The sequence below is a fragment of the Vitis riparia genome, chromosome 4 (genome assembly GCF_004353265.1).
Source record: "Vitis riparia cultivar Riparia Gloire de Montpellier isolate 1030 chromosome 4, EGFV_Vit.rip_1.0, whole genome shotgun sequence".
Taxonomy (NCBI): Eukaryota; Viridiplantae; Streptophyta; class Magnoliopsida; order Vitales; family Vitaceae; genus Vitis; species Vitis riparia.
Window position 1 is genome coordinate 1,662,972 of NC_048434.1, and position 11,068 is coordinate 1,674,039.

Sequence of the window (11,068 nt, forward strand, 5' to 3'; positions counted from 1 at the left end):
CAACACTCGCACCTTTCATTGAATGTTCAAAATGGGGATGATCAACCATATGTAGAGAATTTTTTTTTTTTTTAAATAAAAAAAAGCATGGATAAATGTAATTAGATGCACTTAGTAAATTAAAATTTTAAAATGTAATTAAATATTTCATATCTCAATTATTGGCCATGAATTGACTATATTAATTCTTTTTTTTTACAATTAGAAAATTTTGATACTCTTCTCATCCGCTCTAATGAGATGGGCTTTTTTTTTTGTCAATTGTGTTTTGAACCTAGTTGGGCCTAAAAATTAAATTTTGGTCCATAGAAGTTCATTATTTAAGCCCAAGACTGATATTTATTGACTATGAAAAAAAAAAGTAGAAAAAATGACTTTTGTAAACCTCAATAAAATTTAATTTGATTTAGTGATTTGGAAAAAAAAAATACACCCTTTTTAAAAAAAAAAAAAATTATTATTATTATTATTATTATTTAAATATCAAACATCTTGGAAAATATATATTTTTAAAATTATGTATGCAACAAATAACTAAAAATATGTCAATTTTTTTTTTTTAAAAAAAAATAGTTTTCTAAAAATAATAATTTTTCAAAATAATTATTAAAAAAAATTAAAATAAAAAAGTTTGTCAAACATTGTGATAGAAAATACTCAAAATAGTTTTAAATGGTATGTCTCTTCACATTTTATATCATTTCCATCAATTATGTAATTTTTATATACCAAATCTTAATTTTTGGCCCAACGAGATCCAAAACACAATTATCATTTTTTTTTTAAAAAAAAGCTGGGATGAATCCGACGAAGGTTCTAGCATAACTTTATCTTCTAGTATGACTTTATCTCATATATAATATTAAATAAAAATTACTTTAATTGATTTTTTTATTTTTCAACTCTTTTAACATATAAATATATAAAATATCATTTTTCATAAATTTTAATTATAAGTATTTATATATTTATAAAATATATTTATTTCTAACATGTATAAAAATTTCTCACACATGTTAGACTTGCTTAATTTCTTTTTCTGGGTAGGAATGATTCATTCCTAACCCATCTCATTCTCATTCCTATTCAAAATTATCTCAACCAAGAGTCGGAAACCCTCTTAATAAGGACTTAACTATATTGATTGATTTTTTTGTTACAATTGAAAAAACTTGTATGGACTCTCTGAGTCATCTCAACGAGAAGTGTTGAGTATGTATGACTCGGGTTGAGTTATGGTAGGCATGATTGAAATCTCATCACGTGAGAATGATTCATGAGTCAAAGATGATTTGACTTGAATTTTGGAAGAATGGGTCAAAATGCTTTTCTTCAACATGCTTAAGCATTGAGTTTTGGCATCAGATTCTCTTTACATGCAAAAAAGATGAAAACACACACAAAAAGAACAAAAGAAAAAAAAAGAAAAAAAAACCCCTTTAAAATCCACTTTTCTTTTTAACGATTTGGTTCTCTTCCTCACCTCGGGGTCTGTTTGGCTTCATGCAAAATCAAATCTACTTGGTTTCTCCATCCCCCAACTTTTCCTTTCCTTTCCTCCCCCTTTTTTTTTTCTTTTCTTTTCTTTTCTTTTCTTTTCCTTTTCCTCTTATGAAAAGCAGAGAAAAGTTGATGTAGTAGGTGGGTTCCCCTATAGGGTTTCACAAGGCAATTATAAGATCATGATTTCTTGTAAGAAGCACCAGCCAATCAAATCTCCTCTCTTCATTTAATCCCATGCAACTTTGCCATACGTCCTCTATAAATGTGTCATGCATGGTTTTCATATTTTAATATTTTTATTATTTTTTTTTTAAAATGGGATTTTGTGCCAACTTAAAGCACATGCTTCTCACTACTCCAAATCAACTCAAAAGAAAATTCACCCCTTTTTTTTGCTATTATTTTGTACATTTTGTACGATTTGTTATTTTTTAAGGAAGATTTATCAAAAAGTAGAATCCAAGAGAATAAGAGAGTATCTATAGGATGTACTTACTTGTATGCCCAACACTTGTAACTATGTTCACATTTTTTCATATTCAACCACTATTATTTAATATTTTTCAAAATAATTAAGGACACTTCACCATTATTTAATATATGTTTTAATTTTTTTTGTTTTTAAAAATTAAAAATAAAAACATATTTGATATTTATATAACAATAATTATAAAAATACTTTTCCCCATGATTTTTAACTATTTTTAAGTAATTTTTTAGGATATTTAATATTGGTAGATTAAGACATTATTATATTTAGTTTGAGAAAAATAAAGTTTGTTTAACATTTTGTGAATTGCAAAAAAAAAAAAAGTATTATTAATTATGATTTTCTAAATTGTTTTAAAAATAAACAAAATAACGATTAAAAATGATTTAAATCAATACCACAGTCTTATCCATAATTTGAGTAACTTTTAAAATATACTTCGTCCATCATTTAAAGTAAATAATATTGTTCTTTGTATCCTATGTATGTATCTAACTAAAATGATATTATTCTTTCTCCCATTACTTTGCTTTTGTTGTCTTAAAGCTAACATCCAAAGAAAAAAATGAATAAACAAATAGAGGAGAAGGTCACTTTCTAAGAGGACTAACCCTAGGGAGGCCAACGTTTAAAAGCAATATTACTATAGCGGAATCCAAGGGTCAATTTCATGGAGATCATGGCTCTTCAAGTGGATATGCTTTAGGGCTTTTGACCCAACTTCCATTATGCATCTTCCTCTTTCATTTGACCTACCCCAATTAAGCTACCAATAATTTCATATACCCTTGTGAATAATTACAAAAAGTTTTTTCAAGTACTTGGTCACCTTTACAGTTGTAGCCATGCCGTGTCGATTGGGTTTCAAGACAAAAGCAAAGCTAGCTCTTGAAGTGAGGTCCACTCCCCCCTTGCCCCTATCCTTCTTTTTACAACTATGTTATTGAGTGGGATGCCAAATTATTGTTATTATTATTATTTTTATTATTGAAATTTCTCAAGTAAAAAATATTAATGAACATCCTTTTTCAAAAGCAAAATGCAAAAAAAATTGTAAATTCTAAAATGACATCTAATTTTCAATTTTTTTAAATAAATAAATAAATAAAATGTGAGTGTTATTTAACAATGCTTTAGTTACAAAATAAAACTATAGTGAAGCTCTTTGAATTATTAAAAGAACATGAAATTGAACCTACTTTTATTGGAAGAATTTTTATCATTTTATATTCGGTTATTTTTAGGGGCTTGTTTGGAATGGCATTCCATGTTGTAGTTATCGTTATTGATGTGGGGGTAGGTCAACCAATGTATTACAATTGTGTGATTGAATTTTTTTTTCATAAATAGTTGTATTTTAAAATTTTATTTACTAAAAGTAATGTTAATTTTGATATTTTTAAATTTTTAATTAAATAAAAATTTACTTGAATAAACTAACTATGTATGAAAATATAGATTTTATTTGGTAACTGTTTTTAAAAATAGTTTTTTAATATTCATGACAAGAAAATAGGAAAATAGGTTTGATAACAAAAAACAAAAAACGGGATCTGTTTGATAACTATTTTTGAAAACATTTTTATGTCCTCTAAAATAAAAAACAAAAAAACTTGTTTGGTAACCAGAAAATAAAAAATTGTTTTTTATTCTTGAAAACAAAAACATGGGTTTTATATGAACATTTTTTAGTTATTTTCGATTGTTTTTTTAAAGTTGTTTTCAAAAAATAATTATACAAACATGAAAAATGATTAAATATAAAGCAATACATATAAATTTATTTTTCAAATATATTTAAAAATATAAAAAATATGTTTAAAATATTTTAACTTTCCAAATAGAAATTTGTTTTGTAAAACATAAAAAAAACAGTTTTAACAATTGTTTTATTTTCAAAAACAGTTAGAAAAACAACCTAAACTTTTGTCTTTAAAAACATAAAATATGATGTTTTCAATAACATTTATTATTTATTTTAAATTATTTTTACTTATTTTCTAAATATTAGTTTAAAATATAATCATATAAATATGAAGACTAGTTAAAAATAAATCACGAAAAGTTATTTGTAAAATATAAAAATAAATTGAAAAACATTTCAAAATTTTGATTCTAAAAAAATATTATAAAAACAATTATTAAAAATAATTTTTCAGGACTATTTTGATAAAAGGCATCCATAAAATTTCTAAAATTATATTTGATCATTGCATGATCCTTTTTGAGTAACACATGAAAACTAAATCTAAACAAATTGCTAATAGAATATTAAGGACTTAGTAGTATTCATGAGTACCATCTACTTTTATCTCCAACTTGCACTAATATTTTTTCTTTCTTTGAATTACGGAAAGTTCACTTTTTCTTTAAAAAACAAAATAAATTTCTTTTAGTGAAGCTTTTAGTATTTAAAAATAGAAAAGAAAATAAAAAGTTTGCTTATGTGGGTTTCCTTGTCAGATAGTGTTTAAATTAAATATTAAAAAAAATCATAATCCGAATAAGTAAATAAATAAATAAATAATAAAATATTTGTTAAACTACAAGATAATGGTGATGATTGGTGAGGTCTAAGTTTTTTTTCTTTTCCTTTTTTTTTTACTGGGAAACAAACAAAAGTTCATTGTCGTGTTTCCTCACTTTTAAATATAATAAATGTTGAAGAATTTTAATTGAATAAAAGCAATGAACTCTGTTGAGGAGGATATAATTGTAATTCAATAAGTTTAATGCAGGCAATTGTTTTCTTCTGGTTTCTCGTCAGCCAAACAAAGGATATGTACCCGTGAAAGTTTGGTGGGGCAGTTTATAAGGTTGATCGGACAAAGAGAGTTCGGCTAAAAGGTATGGGCCGACAGCCGTGGTTCTTCGAAACTCGTTATTGGGCCAGTAATGTTGAGATTCAGAAATCATGCGTGCTGGGCTCTAGTCTGGACTCCGTACCATGTACTTTAGCCTATGGAGCATTAATGATACCATGCCCATTATGGTGTGCATAAGCCCATCTCATTATGAAGGGCTTAGGTTTTAAATTAGGCCCATTTCCCTGACAACCCTCAAAAGGCACTGGTTTGGCCCATAAGTAGTCCATTTTAAAAGTCCATTAATTTTTTTTGGTCACTTGTGATTCCAAAGTTCCAAACACGATCACCAATTTTTGAAAACATACCTATTTTAGTAAATATCAAATTTTTGGTCACATGTCGATCCAAAATAAACAAGATTTACCCCACCACAATTGATCAAGAATTTTGGATTTAATATTTAGAGTATCAATCTTTAAAATGAATGATCTGAATAATTATTTCATTTTCATTGTTACATTATATATATATATATATATATATATAACAATCTTTTCTACATATTTTAATTTTTAAGGGTATGTTTGTTTTCTAGAAATATAAGAAAAATTCAAGGAAAAAATATAGAGAAAAAAATAGAAGAAAATAAAAAATAAATTTAAATTCTATAAATTATTTTTATATATTATCTCAAATTCATTTTAACTTTTTTATATGTAAATTAATTTTAATTTATTCAATCTTTTTTCATAGTTTTTATATTAAAATCCAACATTTTTTTTCTTTGTAAATCTCTATTTTTGAGACTTCTGTTAGAAGTAATATTATTTTTATTTGTTATTAAGTCATTTTTCTAATAAGATATTTAGTTAAACTTAATACTTATTATTTAATGACTTAAATTGATTTTATGTTAAATTATATTTAAATTATTAACTTGAAATACATTATTTAATTTTTACTTTAAGTATTATAATTATTTGATAATATCAATTTAAAATTAATTATAAATAATAAAATTAACATATTTATCCTTATAAATTATAGTTATGGTAAAGGAGGTGAGTAACCGTAAAGATCATAAAATTACAAAAGATATCGTGGAGATAATAAAGGTAAAAATATAAAAAAAAAATGTAAACTTAATAATAAGTTAATTATTTTTATTTATTTCTTAAAGTTAATTTTTACTTTAATTTATACCATTAGATCATTTTATCAAATACATTTAATTAATTTTTACTTTAAGTACTAAAGTTATTTGATAATATTAATTTAAAATTTATTATAAATAACAAAATTAACACATTTATCATCATGAATTATAATTATAGTAAAGGAGGTGAGTAATAGTAAATATCATAAAATTACAAAGGATATCGTGGAGATAATAAGGGTAAAAAGATAAAACAAAAATGTAAACTTAAGAATAAGTTAATTTAATTATTTTTATTTATTTATTAACGTTAATTTTTACTTTAATTTACACCATTACATAATTTTATCAAACATATTTAATTTACTTAATAACTTAAATTAAGTTATTAAATTGATTTATCAAACATCCTAAAGTCAAAACCTTTTTTTATAAACTTACTTGTACACATATAATACATTTAAATGGTAAATGGATTTAAGAAAAAATTTGAATATTCGATCCAATAAAAAAAATTTAAGTTTATTTATAATTGTTAATACATTTAAATATTTTATTTTTCTCTTTTTAAATTTCAATAAATATATATCCAAACTTATAACGTGTACATCAAGGATAAATATTTTATTAAAAATAATAAATTATTTGAAATAATTTCATGAATTTGATACATTTTTTTTCAAGATGAAAAATGTAGATGAATTTGCAAAATTTTCTTAATTTTTATCTCTTTTTTTTTAAAAATATTTCTTAAATTTTTTATTTTAAAAATATTTTATCACACAAAATAAACGTGGGTTACATGTATCGAAGCGGATTACTCGTGGAGGAGCAACAAAGATAAAGGCCCAGCCATTGGGCAAGGTTGGTCATGGTCTTAAAGAGATTTTAGTGGCGTATAAAGGGCCCAGTTACGGGGCAAGGTTGGTGGCCATTTGTAAGGAAGGGTCAATTATTAAATAGGGAGCTTCCCATTTTCTTGAAGTTTTCAAGAAATCTTTTTATTTTTTGGAGATAATTATTTTATTTATTATAATAACTATCATTTTATTTTAATTATGATGATTTATTATTTATAATAATTGTATAACTAAATTTTATTTTCATATTATCTTTTGATTGTCCATGGATAATTATCTTAAATATTATTATAATTTATTTTATTTATCATATTATTTATGGAATAATACAAGTAATTTTTAAAAATTTTAAAAGTGTTTATAGTAAATTTTGTCATACACCTACTTTTTTTATTTATTTAAAAACATTTTTTAAGTTAAAAATGTTTCATTCACTGTCAAACAAATTATAAATTTATTTGTAATTGACTTTATTGCACCAACGAAAGCTTTAATGCAAACAATATTAATTCAAAATCACAAAGATAAAATACTCAATACAAAGACGTTGAGGTTTTAACGTTGTTCGGTCGAACATAACATACTCAATACAAATAATCTTTCTATCATACAACATAGGACATTACGAATTACATAACCATATACAACTATTGAGTCTCGAAACATCCTATGTTTCTTTATTCCTTGTATCCATATCCTACTATTAAATTCTCGAAACATCCATATTTCTACAATTCCCTCGATCCATTAGGCATTTATGTTTCTTTCTCACATTTCTATTCATCTTATATAATCTTGTCAATGTTCATCTCATGACTTTTTCCCCTAAACTTATATTAACTTATAAAGATATTTCCAACAACTTTTTTTTATTCTACAAAAAATATACAATATTATAATAATATATCAACTTATAAAATATCATAATATATTATTATTTACAAAAAGAAATCTTACTAATTAGAAATTTGGAACACTTCCTAACATAATTTGTCAAACCCTATTATTCGAAATGACAAAAATATTGTTAAAAAAGGATTGTTAAAAATTCATTTAATATAAAATTGTTCAACTCTTATTAAAACAAATATAACAACTTTTTTATCATTTACAATCAAAATTATTCCACGTGATCACTCATTTATTACCCCATCATTCATTCATTACTCAATCATTAGAAAGAATTATTCATTTGTTTAAGATAACATATTTAATATTCCAAGTTAAATTTAGACTAATTGAATTTTTACATCTCTTAACTATAAACTTTGTTATTCTAATGCGATAAAAACTTCGTACTTGAGTTAAAATAAAAAGTTTTAAATCTATTCTAAATCCGTTTATCTTTATTTCAAAAAAATTTTGAGGTCGGGTTATACATATACCCGCTTCATTTCTATATTTGCTTTTATATATATATATATATATATATATGAAACTTAATTGATAGATTTGATGGGAGAAGAACCTAGCAAGACTTGCATCCAAGTCACATGTGGAAAGGAAAAATTGAACAAGCAATGATATAATATGTCTTGATATTTTGTGATGTATGGCCCATTAAATGCTGAGTCGGGATACATAAAAGTGGGAAGAAAAAAAAGAAAAAAAAAAAAGGGTCAATGGTCGGCCACATAGCTGTATACACTATCCTTGGAAACTGTCAAGCATTAGATGGACCAAACAATCTTTCAACATCTTTCTCTCACCTTTGATTGGGCCAATGGGCCCTCCTTGTTCCCACACTGGGGGGCCAATCACCATTTCCTCATCTCATTTCTTACCCAAATGCCTAAATCATTCTTAATCATCATTCTTTTGGAATGATTAGTGAAAGCATTTATAGTAATAAAAGTAGAGGTAATTAATTTCAGGTCGTGGTGAAACACTATTTTTTTTCTTTCTTTCTGGGAAGCAAGGAAGTGGTCTACAGGAGTGTTTGGTACAAGAAATACAGAATGTAAATGAATATTTTATTTTTATTTTTATTTTATTATGAATGAAAATTAATTTGGTGATTTTATTTCTAGTGTTTGAATGAACTTATAAATTTAATATTAAAATGATTATTTGTTTTTATTTTAATGTTTGATAATAATAGAAATAAGAATAAAAAATAAATAATTTGACAATAATACTCTTAGCTTTATGAATAAAATTTAAGGGTAGACTAGTAATTTTATACTATGATAAATGAATCAAAATACCACCTAAATCCCACTTTATAACATAATCGTTTTTTATTCTATTTCTGTCTTCATAAAATTTATCTAAACATGAAAATAAAAAAGGAATGAAATATTTTATTTTCACTCTTCATTCTCACATACCAAACACCCTAAACAGTATGTCTATTTTATATCTCTCGCTTATGGTGTTTAATTATTTATTAAGTATTTCTCTATCAAATGACCATAATTTTATGAAATATATTTAACTAAAAAAGTGTCTTTGAAAAAAAAAAAAAGGTATTTAACAAAATTTATAAAGCACTTTTAAAATTTTTAAAAATTATTTATAACATTTAAAAAAAATATTTTATAGATAATTCTCCTAAAAATACTTTAAAAAAAAATGCTTTCACTAAAAACATTATCAAACGTATTTATAAAAAAATATATTTTGTGATTGTGTTTTTAGTAGAAGTATTTTATGTAAAAGCATTTTTAGGATGATCACTTATCAAATGTTTTTTTCAAAAAATATGACAAGTGATTTTGCAAAACTATAAATGATTTTTCATATTTTTTAAAAACGTTTCATAAATTTGACCAAACGTCTACTTTTTTTCCTAAACGCTTTGTAGGCCAAAAGCATTATTTAAAATCATTGTGAAACAAACTCCAAATGATTTTTTAACTTTTTTTTAAAGTTTTTAAAAATTTTGTGTAAATCACTGATTTTTCTTCAAAAATATTTTCTAAGATAAAAGTGTTTTTAGAAAACACTTTTAAACTAATATTTGAAAAAAAATAATCATAATAGATATATAACAATTCAAATGAGTAGATACAATTTCATCCAGTAGAATAAAATAATCAAAGCTGATTAATTTACTATTAATTGTCAAAGCATTTCTAATAGTTGTGAGGTGATTTATATTGTCTCTCATTTTACATCTGGCAGGCTTCTATTGGATCATTTGGGGTTGGGCTTTCAAGCGTCAAGTTAACATAAGGGTTGGGCCCAGGTCGAGGTCGAATTGGGCCAAGGCCTGGTCACGGGCTCAAAGGAAGTACTCAAATGTCTTTAAACACGCGCCGTACGTGCTGGCATGCTGCAATCAGTGTCGCAGAGGATTGTACTTTTTCTCTTTTGAAAAAAAAATATATATAAAATATAAAATCCTGAGGACATCAAAATAATTTTAATTTTAAAATTTAAAATACATAAAAATTATAAAAAGTTGAAAAATAGTTGCAGAACTGCAGAATTGCGGTAGCTCAACTCTCCATCTTCTTCCATTAGACGGGGCCCCCTCTTCTTTCACCTAACGAAATAGAGTGAATGTTGAATAAAATAATTTATTCCACATAAATATTTAAAACAATTAGCATTACAAAACTCCATTTTTACATTAATGTTTTATTTGTATCATGGGAAGTAGGTGGTATTTGACTTTGAGTCACGATAGTTTTACGAAGCAATTTTAACTTAAAAATTGTTTATCTTAAAATAAATTAGGTTGTTTAAAAAATAATTATAAAACATAGTTTTTTATAATAATTTTTAAAAAATTATTTTATAATTTTTGTAAGTTTAAAAACTTAATATGTTTTAATATTTAATATTTTAATAATAATTCCACACGTTTATATAATTATTTTTTTAAAAAATCATCAAAAATAAGTGAAAATAATTAAAATATGTTATTTAAAAATATTTTATTTAATAACAAATAACATAAAACAATTTTTAGTTATTGTTTTTTTTTATTTTTTTATTTTTTGTTTTAAAAATTAGAAAACTATTTTAAAAATGGTTCTCAAACAAACCCTATATGTTTTTAAAAAATTAAGAAATATTTTCAAAAGCTTAAAAAATTATTGATAGCATTAAAAAATCACTTGTAATATTTTCAAAACATTTAAAAAAACACTTTAACTAAAATCATTTTGAGTATAAATATTGTTAAACACATTCTAAAAATCATTAAAATTTCAAAATTTATAAAAAACTTGACAAAATTGTGCATGTTTTTTTTTTTTAATTTATAAAAATAACTATTTTTTTAAAACCTATATTTAAATAC